This window comes from Chenopodium album, chromosome 8 (assembly GCF_948465745.1).
Source record: "Chenopodium album chromosome 8, dcCheAlbu1.1, whole genome shotgun sequence".
Classification (NCBI taxonomy): Eukaryota; Viridiplantae; Streptophyta; class Magnoliopsida; order Caryophyllales; family Amaranthaceae; genus Chenopodium; species Chenopodium album.
Genome location: NC_137841.1, coordinates 9863603 through 9874181, shown reverse-complemented (window position 1 = coordinate 9874181; position 10579 = coordinate 9863603). Strand labels below are relative to the sequence as shown.

Below are 10579 nucleotides of genomic sequence, written 5' to 3'. Positions count from 1 at the left end.
GAGAGCTGCCCGACCAAAGAGGCTGGCGCCCGGAGGCGCACCCAGCCGTGCGAGGGAAGGAAAGGCTGGCGCCCGAACTCGCGCCCGGCCGGGCGCGAGATTAATACTTGAGAGGAAAAAGGCGCGCCCGATCGGGCGGTGCCTCGCCCGATCGGGCGCGTGTTATTATTAGATGTTAATTATTCGACGTTTAAGTTTGTTTTAGTTTAGGATTCTTGCTTAGTATAAATAGTTTTCCATTCAGCGAGTTTAGTACCTTCTTTTACTCTTTCTTAATTATTTCTTAGATTTTCTCTCTCTACTTAGATTTTAGATTAGTTTCTCTCTCATATACTTTGTTCTCAACTCTATTCTTAATTCCAAATTTATTTGGTAATGATTTCTCTTCTCTTAATCTTAGTTGTTCATTTTATTCCTTTGATCATGTCTTGTTTTATTGCTTTGATTAATTTAGATTTAATTATGTGGGAGTAGTTTTATTTCTAGGGTTTGTGGAGATCCATAAATAATATGAAGGGGTAATTTATTGTTGTTGATTATCAATGCTAGATTAATTTCCTATTGATTGATTTAATGCTCTGTGACTAGATTTGCGCAGATCTTTTATGCATGAGTTTAATAATATTGATTCGAGATTCGACAGATGAGAATTGATGTTTAGGTCTAGTTTCAATAGGCAGGTTAATTTATAAATTGTTGAGTCGAGATTCGAAAGATGAGATTTAATACCGGTAAATTAATTGTGTGATTGTAATACGTAGCGAAAGCCCTTTATGATCTGATTAATGTATGCATTGATGATCGATTATTATGTTTTACCCTGGAATATTATTAATTGGTGAACCTATGCCCTAGATCCTTTTATATATTGTTTTCTCCTTATTCTTAATCTTCGTAGTTTAGTTTCCTTCGATCATTATATTGTAGTTACTTTATAATCTAGATTATATTAATTAATTAGGAATAAAAAGACTCGTTTCTCTGTGGATTCGACCCTACTTCCCTATCTGCATTAGTTAGAGGACTTAGGTAATACTTTTGATTAGGGGATATGACTTTACCCTGTCAAAATTTGGCGCCGTTGCCGGGGAAATAATTTTATTTTTATTTTTGTAGTCTAGGTTATTCCTTTTTTGCCTCAGAGAACGTTAGTTCTTTGAGGCAAGTATCATATTTGCTTTTAGTTTTTTTTTTGTGTATGCCCAGGTGTTCCAGATCAGGTTACATCCCATTCGATCCTGGGATCGAATGATCATTCCATAGACAGAAGAATTTCTACAGCAAATTCTGGCGGATTCTGATGATAATAATAATCACCGAGATCCTTTAGCTGATTCTAGCGATTCGGAGGTATCATCAGATCTAGAATCAGAGATGACGGCTCCAAAGAAGCTTAGTGATTACTCACAACCAAAGCTTACAGATTTTCCACACCTCACTCCCACTCCGGTTCTTGATGGGGTACAATTTGAAATTAAACCCCAATTTATAACGATGATAGAAAGGAAGCAATTTAGTGGAGCTAAGGGTGAAGACTCGAATCTTCATATTGCAGACTATTGTCAGTACTGTAATACCATTAGGCAAGCTAGGGTCACACAAGACCAAATCAGGGAGATTCTCTTTCCTTTCTCTTTAACTGGAAAAGCTAAATTGTGGTTTAATAGTTTAAATAGAACTGCACTTGGTATAACTGACTGGGAAACTCTTGTTTTGAATTTTTATAACAAGTATTATCCTGCAGAGAGAACAACCGTACTACAGAGTGCAATTCAGAACTTTCCCAAGAAGACGACGAAACTTTATATGAGGCTTGGGAGAGGTTCAAGGACCTACAAAGAGAATGCCCCCACCATAATTTGGCACAATGGCAGTTAGTCCAAGCCTTTTACAATGGCATTGGAAATTCACCTAGAATAATCTTAGATTTTGCAGGTAGTGGGAGGTTTATGAATCTTAATGTTGATGATGCAGGTCAGGTTATTGAAGATATGGCGATACACAATTCCCAATATGGGAATCCTAGAGGCTTTGCTAACAAGGGGAAGCATAGTGTTGACTCTGTATCCTTTTTGCAAGCTCAGTTAACCTCTATATGCCAGAAACTAGATAATCTTAGCACTGCTAATGTAGCTAATGTTTCTGCAATTAATAATAATGCTAATGAGGCTTTCTGTGAAAATTGTGGAATCTTAGGTCATTAGGAACAAGATTGCTGGAGTTCCGTGGAGCAAGTTAATGCCTTTCAAGCTTATAGGCAGAATAACCCATACTCCAACACCTACAATCCTGGGTACCGGAATCATCCGTACCTTTCCTACCGGAGTACCAATGTTCAAAATCCACCACCACAAGAACCACAGGCGCCACAACAACAACAGAAATATTACCATCCCAATGCTGGCCAGAAGAACCAACCACAACAACCATCCTCATCTTTCGACCCCGCTTTGGTAGAAATTAGAGCGATGCTGGTTAATATGCAGAAGCACATGGAGATTAGAGATGCACAAATTGATTCAATTCTAGCACACAATAAAATTGTAGATAATCAAATTGCGCAACTTTCCGCTACTCTACAAGCCCGCCAACAGGGAGCTCTGCCAGCACAGCCGACCAGGCCAACGGATCAAGCCTATGCAATTACTCTAAGGAGTGGTTCAAACTACGAAGGGCCCCCTATGCCCAAAGATGATGAACCTATTTTGTTAAATAATGCTAATCTTGACTCCGTTAAACCTGAGAATGTAGCTAATAGCCCTGCAAGGCTAAAGCATAGTACTAATATATCTAATTCTACATTGCAGGGTACGACTCCAGAGAAGGTGGCCACTCCAGATAAGAGCAATAATGCTCCAAAGCCGGTTATCAAACTTTCATTCCCCAATCGTCACTTGAAGACAAATTTGGATAAGCAGTTTGCTAAGTTTTTGGAGATGGTAAAAGATCTAAAAGTAACAGTTCCCTTCACTGAATTAATCACACGGATTCCTCCATATGAAAAATTTATGAAAGAAATATTGACAAGAAAAAGGTCTATTAGTGAGGTAGAGACATTAGCTTTCACTGCAGAGTGTAGTGTCGTGCTTCAAAATAAATCTCCACCTAAATTAAAAGATCCGGGTAGCTTTTCTATCCCTTGTCATATTGGAAATCTAATGATTGATAATGCATTGTGTGATTTGGGTGCTAGTGTTAGTGTTATGCAATTATCTGTGTCTTCCAATTTGAATATGTGTAAATTAAAAGCTACTAATATTACTCTACAAATGGCCGACCGTTCTTTCAAATACCCCTTAGGTGTTTTAGAGGATGTTCCCGTTAGAGTAGGAAAATTTTATATACCTGTTGATTTTGTTGTTCTTGATATGGCTAAGGATACGAAAACCCCAATTATTTTGGGTAGACCATTCCTTAAGACTGCAGGAGAAATTATAGATGTGAGAAGTGACAAATTAACACTATCAGTAGCGGACGATAAAATTATTTTTAATCTAAAATAACACCCCTAAAAGCCCCATGACAGAGGAGAAGTGCTTTAGCGTTAATGTGGTTCAAAGTTATTCTAACAAGCCCCAATCTCTTGTAAAAGATCCCTTGGAGGCGGTATCTTGTGTTGCATCCCTTTCAGGTGAGATAGACAAATGGCAGAAGGAAGTTGATGCAATAGAAAGAGCCCTCTACACCGCCGGTCTTGGTTTTGAGGACGAAAAGGTGGAATCAATTAAGCAAGTTGTGGAAATTGAGCCTACGGTGAGTGTTTTGTCAGATCGAGTTGCAAGTCCTAAATGCAATGACAATTTAAAGCAGCCCTCGATCAAAGAGGGATCTTTAGTGTGTAGCATTGAAGAACCCCCAGTCCAAGTCAAAGAGGATCCACCAGATAAGGTGAATTGGCGTCCCACAGGGTATGTCAGGAAGCCGCGTCGTGGCCTAAACACCGCTCGACCGGGTGAGAAACCACCCGACCAAGCGTTAGGCCAAGGGTCCTAGTTCTAAAACTTGGTAAGAAGGTCGTGCGGGACCTAGATAAACCAGCGCTTCGCGGGAGGCAACCCGTATTTTTAATGCTTTTAAACTAGTTTCTCTTTCTTTTTCTTATGAGAGGAGAGATGAGGGAATTTAATGTGTTTTATGAGTTTTTGTACAGTTTTGAAGGAAAAGAGTTGGCCAAAAATTGAAGAAAAGAAGAAAGAAAAAAATTTCTTCAATTAGCCTCGGGCTTGACCGGGAAAAGTTTGCCCGATCGGGCGCGAAAGATGTGTTAAAAAATCGAGTGTTTTCGCCCGACCGGGCGCGAAAATCGTCGTATACAGACATCTTCGATCGCCCGATCGGGCGAATCTCACCCGACCGGGCGCGCGAAGATACGAAAATATAAGCATCAGATAGCCCGATCGGGCGAGTGCCGCCCGACCGGGCGCGAGAGCATAGAAGAAAATAAAATCAGATCTCCCGATCGGGCGAACTCCCGCCCGACCGGGCGCGACAGACATCCGGCTTTATCTTCTTATTTCATCTTTCTTTTCTCATTCCTACCTCTTTCATCCATAACTTTCTCTCTCTAAAAACTTAAAACCTCTACCTTCTCTCTAAGATTCTCTCTTCATTTCTCACCCAAATCTAAATCTTTTTACATATTCTTAACCCTCTCTTCATCCTCTACAATTCTATATATAAATTTTCGAATTCCTTTCAAATTAATTTTCATACCCATTTTTACCATGGCTTCAAAGAGGGCTCGATCTATTTTCGGTAGGAGTTCTAGCTCGAGGGAGGAGTACGACCCGGATTTACAACTCCCCTACTTGCCAACGATCCGTATTGCTAGCCAGGAGCAAAAGGAGCGGCTAAAACACCTAGCCAAGCGCGAGGTAATTCCTTCACGGTGGTTACACCGCCCTACTTTAGAAACTTATGGTTTGTATGATTTTGTGAAACGATTTTAGAATGACATAGGAATGAGAAAATTCGTTGATATGCACTATCCTACATACCGTGAATTAACTTGTGAATTCTTGTCTTCTTTGAAAGTTGTAAATAGCAGAAATGGGCCGAATTTGTTTTTTAGGTTGAACAATAGGAATATTAGTTTAACATATGTGGAATTTTGTAAATTGTTTGAATTAAATTCTGAATTACCATACTGTAGACACCCATTTGTGTCTCCCCAAAACCAAACCCAGTGATGAGTACCTTTCACATCGAATCATAATCGAATGAAGCGAAAGTGTGGAAAGTCTAGTGTTGCGGAAAGTTTTAATTTCTTTTCTCTTCTCTCTGTTTTTGAAAACTTATTTTAAAAAAACAGCCAATCCAGTTTGGTTGGTCAATGATATGGGTCCAATAGTAGTGTAGTTGGATGGGGCTTGACAAGAGCTTTCCAACGATATATTATAAGCCCAATTCCGATGAATATTGAGGAAGTTATAGCCAATTTACTAAACTAGGCCCGGTTTGAGCCTTATATGCGGCCCAATGATCTTGGGGAGGGCCTAATATGATTTATCATGCCTAATGAAATTAGGAATGGTTTTAGTCTTCTAGAATCTTCTAGAAGGTTCTTTTCATTCCTAATTCAATTAGCATTGATAAATTGACTTTTGACTTTTCAGAGTTTTAATTAAAATCAAATAGCATTTTCGAGGAAATTATATGATTTTATCCTCCAGTACGGCAAAATTATCTGATTTTCGAAAACGCGTTCAAAACAGGCTTGGCGCCTGACCCCAGGCATTGGCGCCTGGAACCAGGCCTGGCGCCTGGCGCCAGTGTTGGTGCCTAGCGCCAGTTAGCCAGGGTTTGCGCCAACTCTGTATTTTGTGCGTCAGACTATTTTGTTTATTTTATCTTTTTGGCTGATTTTCTCTATAAATAACGTATTAAAAACTCCATTTTCATTCACCAATTCTCACGAATATTCACCTACAATCAGTTTTCATTCGCAATCATTAATTCATCTTTCTCTTTTTTTTTTTTTTAAAATTGCTTTTTACATACAAAATTCCGCATTCACAAGATTTAGATACACCTAGCCATATTCGAAGTTGCCTTCGCCTTAGACGTGAAAGGTTTAATTTCTGAGGGTTTTGTCCCTAATCTCTATTTCAATTATTTAATTTAATTGTTTGTTTATTATTTTCCTTGAAGTTACTAACGTGTGTATTTTGTTATTAGAAAGAGGTACGAGGCATCAAAGTAAGTACTTTATTGATTTATTGATGTTATGATGTAGAAATCATGTTTAAATTGTTATTATGATATTCCTAGTATCATGTCTACGGTAATTTTAATGTTAAATATGATTGTTATGATCCTTCCTATTTTCTTCCTCATATTCATGATTGTTAGTATCATGTTAGGGTTAAAGATTTGATTTTTATTGCTTAGTGACATGCTAGGGTTTGTTATTAATCTTGTTAGTATCATGCCTAGGATCTTGCTACTATTATGCTTTAATATTAACATGAACATGATTATGATTATAATTGTTATAATTTATGATGATTATGAATATTATTATTATTGTTATTTTGATGATGATTATTATTATTATTATGACGATTATAGTTATGATGGTTATAATTTTATTATGATGATGATGATTATTATTATGTTGCTTGAGTATATTTTTATTGCTTGATCACGCCTTTTATGCATGTTTAAAGGGAATTTGTACTTGTAATCACGCTTAATAAGATAATTAATAATCTTATTTAGGGTTAATTTGATTATATTTTAAGTGATCGCTAATAATAGTTTATTTGTGCATTAAATTCAACCAACATAGATAAACAGGTTTAGGGTTAATCCTATTGATTGCATGTTAATTAAAAAGCGCACATGAATACAATCAGAATAAAGTAGAGGCCTATTATTAGGGCAGGTTCAATCTCTTTTAGGTTGGATTTGTACCATCATCCCCGAACCCTTATTTGGTTCTAGACCTTATGGAGTTGACGATCTCTTGGATCGTTAAGGGGTGTAACCTTTATCCTATGAACGGTTTACAAGTTCCTAAAACTTGTTGGCGACTCTTTTACTCTATCTTCTTCCCTTTTGGACGCCACCGTACTTTAGTGTATGATCACAGTGGGGTTCAAGCTAGGGGTTTAACGCTTGAAATTTATTCCCCCACACATACCAATGTCATGTTGAATATAAAATGGGTGACATTTATTATGCTCTTACTGGTTTGCCTACCCCCGACCCCCAACATGCTAGTACCAAACCTATTCATCACCCTATCTCAAAAATCTGGCAAAGATTTGCGGGTTTGTGTTTTCTAGTTAGGAACGAGCCCCATAACGCCCAAACCAACGAACTAGCTGTTATAGGACACTATGTGTACGGGTTTGGGAAACTGAACATGGGTAGGTACATCATCCACTATTTGAGCAGACATGCCACAGCCAGTACCCAGTCTCGCACCCCCATTCGTATAGGAGGCCTTATCACTAGAATAGCAGTGAAAAAGGCCGGTTTTGTTGAGAGTGGACCCCACCAACTGACCAACTGTGGACGGATACTTATATGACTGCTAGGTATTTTGAGGAGTTGGGGTGGGTACGACTGGACAGTGAGCAGACACCCCACTGGTGTATTGTAGGTAGCTTCGTTGATTGGCCACGTGCGTGGGTGAGGTTGATTAACGAGGTAATTTAATTATTTTCATTTTTAGTGTTAAATAACCGTTACGCACTCTTTAATTGCACCTCTGAAAATAAAACCGTCGAAATAGCACGACTCCCCGGCCCCCATCTCCGATGCGAAGAATGCGGCGGCCTCGGCTGCTGCTCCATAGGATGCTCCGGCCTCGGCAGGCAGCCGCTGCCGGGGCTTTTGCAGGCAAGGCAGCCGCTGCCGGGGCTTTTGCAGGCAAGGCAGCCGCTGCCTAGGCTACTGTAGGTCAGGCAGCCTGCCTGGGCTGCTGTAGCCTCGACAGCAGCCTGCCTAGGCTGCTACAGCCTCGGTAGGCGGCTGCCTGGGCTGCTATGGCCTCGGTAGGGGTTGCCAGCGCAGGAGCGGCCTCGCCTGAGGCTGCCTGGGCTGTTCCGGCCTCGGCGGCGGCTCCCTCAGCTGTTCCGGCCTCGGCGGAAGTTGCACTTTTTTTTAGGATTATTTTGAGCCATTATTTGTTTTTCTTCACTCACTCGGTCGTTGAAGTTTTAGATTTCGCATGGAAGCCATACTTCTGATGAGTGCAATTTATGACACTCATAGGGTAGTGTTATAGGATATTCTCACTATATTTTTATGCTTTTCCTTTATCATTTTGGTCATTTCTCCTTTAGTTTCTCTATTTCTTCTTCCTTCGTGTTTTACTTTCCTTTATGTGCTTTTCCTCGTGTTTTCCTTTTATATTGCTCTTTTTCTCTTTTATTTTCTCTCTTTGGTTTCTTTTTTAGGTACCTAAGGATTTAGCTTTGCAAAGGATTCAAGAGGAGGAAAAAGAGCTAAGCAAAGGAGTTTCAAGCCTCTTGGAGAGGGTTTGGAGAGGGCTCGGAGAGGGTGCTCTACAACTTCTCATTGCTGCGGCCACGGAACATGAGGGCCGCGGGCGCGGGATATGTGCTTCATTTTTGTGATTTTGGGCAGGAACTCTCCGTGCCTGACCGCGGTCTAGCCGCAGGAGCGGAGGATCTAGAGATGCCGCTCCAGAATAGAGAGACCGCGACCTCCTACTTCACCTGGAACAGGGCATTTGCCGTGCCTTGAGCCGCGGGCGTGGGTGGCACTGCCGAGGGCGTGGGCTATAGTACTCGCGGGCGCGAGTTTTGCCCAGATTGCCCGCAGATTACCCGCGACCGCGGGTTTTCCCAGATTGCCCGCGGAGTTAGTTATGGGTTCCATACCCATTTCCGCGCGACTGCGGGGTCTTCTTGGATAGGGCGCGGCCGATCAGTTTTTCTTCTTTGTCTATAAATACTCTTGTAAATCCTTTTGGAGAAGAACTTTTAGATAATATTTCATTTGCTTAGTTTTTAAAGAGAGAAACTAGAGAGAAGTTAGAGAGAAAGTAGAGATTGTAATCTTTGGATTTGATTTGTAATTCAACATTGTTTCTTCAATCAAGTTTGGAATTCTTCTTCACATCAATCAAAGTTTGTAAGATTTCTTCCTTTGAATTTACTTCAATTGCAATTTTCTTTTATGCTTGAATGTTTAGTTTGGATTTTGATTTAGTTTTGAGAATTTGTTGATTAATTGTACTTCCTTTTGATTTAGCTTGAGATGAATATGTTCTTGATTGAATTTGTTTTGGCTTTGAATTTCACCATGATTAGTGAGTAGATTAGTTGCTAGGGAGAAGGGGAAGCATGCCTGATTGATGATTTTTGCTAGTTGATGATCCTTGATTAATTGAATTGTTGCAATTAAATTGGTTGACATAGTTGTGCATGTGATTAATTAGACTAGGAGTGATCAACCTATAAGATTAATCTAGATTGCATTGCAAATTTCAATGACATGAACAATTGATTTGAGAATTGCTTTAATTGATTTAATTTGATTGTGATTCTCCTTGTTAGCAATTCATAGTGAACCCTAGTTTGGTTTATAGGAGATAACCTTTGAATTCTTTTGATTGCAACTATTGTTTGTCCCTTGCACTGTTTGAATCAATTGAGTGATCTATCAATTAGCATGATTGTTAAGCTTGCATGTGGAACCTATATCCATAGTGTTTAGCAATTTGATAGAATTATTGAATCTTGTTATCCTAGTTACCATACTCAACCATTGACAATTCTTCGATTTATCTTAACATTAGACTATAACATAGTTTCGATTCATTCCTTTGGGTTCGATCCTTAGCTTACCTCTATATTCGTATAAGGTTTGTTAAGCGTTTACAAATTTAGTTTGACCAAGGGAGAATTGGATGACGACCTAGTTCCTACCCTCGTTAAAATGGCGTCGTTTCCGGGGAATGACATTGGTGCTTTGTTATAGTTGTTGAGTCTATTTCATTTTAAAAAAAAAACAAAAAGATTTTTCTCTTTAAGGCTACACTTGTAGCCGTGCTACTAATCATTTCCTTTGAGTTGTATGCGGAAAGCACGTGGTCATTCACTAGTGCCATTTGATCCGAAGATTGAGAGGACTATTACAAGACTAAGGGTTGCTAAGCGATCTTTTAGCTCTAGCATTTCAAGTGAGGAAGAACCGCAACAAGAGGAACAAGCAAGAATGGGAGAGAATCCGAGAGTGGCATTGAAAGAATTGGGGATTCCCGGTGCATATAGATTTGAGAGTGGAATTGCTCCAGCTACAACACCGGCAAATGATTTTGAAATTAGGTCGCCTATGATCACTTTGATAGAGAGGCGACAATCTAGTGGAGCTAAGCATGAGAGCCCGCTAAATCATCTCAAGGAATTTTAAAAATATTGCAATACTATCAAGGTGAACGGAGTTTCCCAAGAATTCATCCGCCTCAAGCTCTTTCCCTTTTCTCTCATTGGGCGTGCTTTGGAATGGCTAGACAAGGAGGTTAAGCCGAATTCTCTAACTACATGGGACAAGGTTACAAAGGAATTTCTAACCCGTTTCTATCCACAAAAGAAAACGGCGG

General features: G+C 39.7%; 1 non-coding gene across 1 annotated transcript; it reads right to left on the bottom strand.

The window, feature by feature from the left end:
* Positions 1 to 1755: 1755 nt before the first annotated feature.
* On the bottom strand, positions 1756 to 1861 carry LOC145557113 (small nucleolar RNA R71). The gene has a single exon (XR_014092186.1). It is a non-coding gene; the product is annotated as a small nucleolar RNA R71 (small nucleolar RNA).
* Positions 1862 to 10579: the final 8718 nt, after the last annotated feature.